Source organism: Pholcus phalangioides, unplaced genomic scaffold (genome assembly GCF_987345545.1).
Source record: "Pholcus phalangioides strain wild (caught in Gottingen) unplaced genomic scaffold, Ppha-v1.0 ptg000021l_1, whole genome shotgun sequence".
In the NCBI taxonomy this organism is placed as follows: domain Eukaryota; kingdom Metazoa; phylum Arthropoda; class Arachnida; order Araneae; family Pholcidae; genus Pholcus; species Pholcus phalangioides.
The window spans coordinates 215,291-221,255 of NW_028301614.1; positions in this window are offsets into that span (position 1 = coordinate 215,291).

A 5,965-nucleotide genomic window follows, 5' to 3' on the forward strand; every position below is an offset into this window, starting at 1 on the left:
CAGACCAAGAAAAAATGTGGTAGAGAAATTTATTGTTATATCGAGTATCATTGTAACAATTTTTCCACTGCACAATAATCTTGTATAACGATCTCTTCTGCATTGATATTACTCTCTGGTCCTGATTCATAGTGTTAATATACTCCATTCATAATGAGATAACTCCCTTATGAAGAGCAATATTGTGTATATGTATATATATATATATATATATCTTGTCCATTCGGTTATCATTATATAGGCTTTTCACTGTAGTATATTTAAATTATAAATTGTACAAAATACATGCAAAGAGGTAACAAAAGAAAAAAAATTGGTTTTTACATCAACCTAATTCAAAGTGTGCTGCTGATGAAGACTCAAACATTTGTTGTGTTACAACAGTTTCTGTTTCTACGATTCTTATTTTTCTTTTTTAATCAAGGGGCTTAAGTTTATTTGAATTCTTTTATGATACTTATTATTTAAATAACCATTAATCATTAGTAAACAAAAAACTTATTGTGCATATTAATTATCAATACTAAGACGTTAATTGTATGTAAAAGGTTTTTACCTTTAAATACCAAGTTTTTACCATGTCCTGGTATAAACCCAACCCTGCATTATAAATACAATGCCACAACAGGCAAAATGCCCAACGAGAAAAAGTTGCCCATAACAAATATGGATGTCATACATTTCAAACATACTGCAACCCAATTAAAAATGCAATTACAAACAATATATATGCATGATAAAATATTATACAATGCCCATAAGAATACTCATGGTTGTCTAATTCTAAGTATGGATAGCTTTTCGATTTACTCCAGCATGTTTATTGTATTTCTGTTTAAACATGTCAATTGTGTTACAATTTACTTCCTCCGGGGGTAAGCTATTCCATTTATTAACAACCCTATTAGAGAAAAATTCCCCGAGACACCATAACCTCGCATTGTCCCTTACCTTAACAGGGCCATAGTGTGCTTTCTCTGGACCCAGGGGTAGACTTTTCCTAGGAAGTCCCTCTTATTGCTATGCTAAACAAATGTAAACATTTGTGGGGCTCCCATTCGGCTCGGGATCCAGGGCCAGTGCCCCGGTTGCCCCAGTCTATTTACGGCCCTCTCTCTCTGCCATTTCTTTAATTCAGTAAATTTGTTTTTTTTTTTTTGGACGCTTATAGTGAATCGCCTGGCATAACGGAATCGCTTCGTTTTATCAAAAAATGCGTTGTACAGAAAATTCACGTAAGAGGAATAATCTTTGATTTTTTTTTCTAAATCAAAGGAAAATTGAAAGTTTGGATAGAAATTTTGTTTTGTGTAAAAGCGGTTCAAAGTGATTCGTTATGTAGAGACTACAGTTTCATATATGTGTTAGAGGGTTTCTCTCCCGTTATTCCGCAAATAAAATGCAACCGGGAATCTGAACTCATTTCCCGGTCCCTGAAAATCAATACGGTTTATAATCATTTCTATACTGAACTAGACATACCTAAGTAATTTTTATCACCAGAAGCATGCATTTTAGTAGCTGCAATCATTAAATTTTGAATAAAGTTGATCTTATTAGATAAATTATTAAATTGCACACAGTGTCAGGGAAATATTTTCAGGATATTATGATGCGATGGAAAATTCATCTTGTCACCACCAGGACTCGAACCCAGGCCCTCTTGCATACCGGTAAAGCATGCTACCATCTACACTACTGGGGACACGACCTTGTCTTCTTTATTTCACGCACTGTGGTGTGAGTCACTGAAGTAGAAGCAGCAGCCTCAACTTCAGGAAATGCCCCTCCTCCCTCAGGTGGGACGGTAGAAAGAGATAGACAGCTTTTCTCACTCCAAGATTCAAGGAAACATACTTTATTTATATTATGCTGAGGTGAACTCGAAAAGTCATCTTGCCTCCACCGGGACTCAACCCCAGGCCCTCTTGCATAGCGGCGCACAGTGTATTTCACCCTTTTTGTGGCATCGACGAGTTGTCTAGTGAATCTCTCTCTTTCCCCTTCCTTTAACATTGACAAGCCCAGACATTTTGAAATGTTGAAAATTTTCCATTAATTTGACAGGCAGTAAGAATCTGGAATAAAAAAGTAACTTGAATGAGGTCTTTAGTTTTCATTCAATAACCACCACCGTAAGTTCAGGACGTGAAACCTTTTTGCAAAGGCAAATCTTTGTTTCAGTACTAAGTCAATAAAATGGTTTTTTTTTTAAATTTTGAAACATAAATGCAGCGATCTCTCACTTAGCGTCGGCGCAAGGAAACAAGAAAAAAAGACGCATAAGTGAGAGAAGCGTATATAATGAAATAGCATATCTTTGACCGGGAATGCAGAAAATCCTCTTATTACCGAGAGAAACGTATAAGTGAGGGTGTATAGGTGAGAGATCACAGTGACACTAGCTCAAATTGTTTGAAGGATTGTTTTCTAAATGTTCAACGAGACGAGAAAAGGTGAAATTTGCGCCCCTTTCTGGTCCGGGGCAAGAAACCCATTTGTTCCACCTCACCCCACTTACGGCCCTGTGACCATGGACCACCGGAAACTTCCATCATACTATAAAATAATTTACTGCACAGCCCTTTTGTGTACTACACAGAAAGTAGCTTGGTGGCAACTTAATAAACACTTTCGAAAGGTAGATGGCGCAAAATACCAATGTTTATCAAAAACGCAAGAAAGAACAAAAACTGTTGAAGAATTTAAAAATATATAGCAGGAGGAATTTTGAGCGAAATATATGAACAAAAATATCTTTGTATACTATATATACTGGTTTCAAATTCCATAAAACAATATCGTTATAGAGGGGATTTATTGAAGTGAAGGATATATCGCTGTATCGGTAGATGAACACTATACTAGGCAATTCCAAACAAGATTTAAAAAATATCATTGCAGAGGCATTTATCATCGAGTGTCGTTGTAGCGAGGTTTTATTGCATATACAAACTCCGTAGCGTACATAGGATTTTCTCAACGGGGGGAGAGGGCATAGGTGGAGATAGACTTGGAAATTCTGGGGGAGCACGATGATGATGTCAATTGATATCATTGATACATTAGATCAGTCGATTCCACCTTTGTCGTTGGGGAGGCAATGCCCCTTAGAGGAGAAATAAATTATTATAGAAAATAAAATATTTATTTCTCCTCGATGCAATGCCCCCACGCCCCTGCCCGTATCTCCATCCATGGGGGGGGGGGCATCAGGCGCGGATCCAGGGTGATGTGTTGGGGGGGGCGATTTTTCACAATGAAGATGTCGATCGGTGAGACCCAAACTAGTGTCCGCAGGTGCCAAACGTACTCAAAATAAAAAAACTAATACAAGATATACCGAAGACTGGATGTTGTGAAGATATTTATTATTTTAGATGTTAATTTTTTTAGAGGCAGAGATGAGTTTTTCCTTCCTTAAAAAATTAACATCTAAAATAATAAATATCTTCACAACATCCAGTCTTCCGTATATCTTGTATTAACAAGTGGAGAGCGACATTCATGTCATATATATATAGCCCTCTGGTGGCTCGTCGTCCATGAGCTATTAGCTGATCGGTTTCACCGTCCATTGCACGGTTCCGTTCGGCATATATACGCTCTAGCGAAGGAAAATCTCTATCTCCTCTGTAGCTTAGTGGTCAGAGCACTCGTCCGGCAATCGAGGGACCCGGGTTCGACTCCCGGTAGAGGCAGAGATGAGTTTTTTCCTTCCTTAAAAAATTAACATCTAAAATAATAAATATCTTCACAACATCCAGTCTTCAGTATATCTTGTATTAACAAGTGGAGAGCGACATTCATGTCATATAAAAAAACTAATAAAAAATTAATTAAGAATTAAAATTATTTAAAACTTTCAATTAATTTTCATTTAAAAAATTAATTAACATTAAAATTAATTACGATTACATTTTAATTGAAAATAAAAATTAATTAAAAATTGAAGGCAGTTAAAAATTAAATCTAAATTAAAATTTATATTTATAAAAATTATATTTTTTCAATATGCAGCATACTTATTTAAAAACTTGCTTGCAGCAACTGGTGTTACAATTAATGAATAAGCTGTTTTTGATAATAAATTTGAACGTTTGTGCCGGCTACCCTCGCAAAAAATACCGTAAAAAAAAAAAGTTTGAGGTGCAGACTGAATAATGTGTATTATATTTATAAACATTGTAAGGAATTCTGATGCACATTACCAGTTAAAAATGTTTTTTTATTAACAGTATCATGAGCAATTGTACAAATAAATAAAAACTTTGCAGATGAAAAGAGAGCAGAATATCAAAAGCGTATGAAGAATTGGTATTTTAAAATGTTCCTAGAATACTACTTCTTCCTCCTTCGCTTGATAAAAATTAAGGCTCACAGTTAACCGGACAAAACAATGTGCACAAATAAAAATTCATCCGAATGTATTCGATAAATGCTTTTTTCCAGCTTTTCAAGTCAAAGTAGAGAGATACTTTCCGTTTAAATTTAATTTTTTTTGATCCCTGTGAAAGTATTAAACGTTTCTCTTTGTGACGTTATGATAACAATTAGGCAAATTAATATGAATAAAATAAGGATCTCGGTCAACCAGAGGAAATGAATTCTAAGCTAACTCGGATACAAGAAACCTCGTTTAAGAGAGACGATCCTTGAACATTTGAAGGAAAAAAAAATTATCTAAAGCCCTGACCATGGCCTCCACATCCTAGAGCGGGCCCCTAGGCTAAAGCCTCTAGTGGGCCCCCAGACCAAACTTTTCACGGGCCCCTTTATAGTTAATTTATAGCTTAAAAAAACAAAAAAAATGATGAGAATCGTCCCCGGCCCTGTCAGCTCCACCCTTGGGAGCATGAACTTTACGCACAACAACAAAGTAGTTATCAAATAAATAGGTAGGCTACTACGCGCACACCGACAGCCCCCTTACCCGTAACGAGTCGCACTAAGCTTGCGAAAAATTCTTGTGACCGCTCAAACTTTAAATGACTTCATGGCTTCAGATAAAAAGCTGAACCTATGCGGCGCAACTTTTGTCCTCTCATATGTAGGGTCCGTGATAAGGCAGTTTCGGTTTCAGTACAGCACATGGTAGATGTTTTCCCTGTTCAGATTTTGAATGCCGGTGATGGGATCGGCCAAATGAGCTTTGTTTACATCAGTGATTCCAGGTGAGACCTCTGTGGTCTGTCTCGTTCGATAGAGAATTCTATCTATTTGCCGGCAGATCCATGTGGGGCCCTCAACTGGCTCTGCTTGTCTCGTACTAATTCATATCAGCTCAGTACTCCCCACTCGGCACTGGACCCGACCATAGGGACTTTGTTTCCATCCATGGGGTCCCTAAGGTGGTCCCTTGTTTAGTATTTTAGCTCAATACCTTGTTTAGTATTTACTCATGATCTGCTTGGCGTATGCACTGAAAAGGTTCGGAACCGCTGCTGGAAACTCAAGCATCCAAAGCCGAGCTACACTCACTCCAGCAACTTTTCGTGTTCACGTATACGCTTCGAGGACTTGGCGATTGATGTAAAGAACATTAAGCAGTCTTCTTTCAGTTACTCACGTTCTAGACAGTTAATTTTTCTTTCTGTGAACAATTTTATAGCACACCAAACTTGTATCCTTTCTTAAAATGAAAATAAGTACTACACACAATAAAACACCCATTTATGACATGTCTGTATTTACAAATAATACCTTTAACTTCCTCATTTATCACTTATAATTTTCAAACGAGACGATAAAATTTAAAAAATTACAAATTTCCAGCTTTGTACACCCGATTTATGAAAATATTTTGCGTCTGAAACCCATTTTTGTCTTCAAATAAAGTTTCCCATCCTACTACGTATAGAGTCAGACTTTCAATAATCCCTCCAGTAATCCGGTGTTTTTAGGCCTGTTTTCTCCGAGCATAGAAGAGGAAAACAGTGCGCACATGTTTATGAGCAGAAGTTTG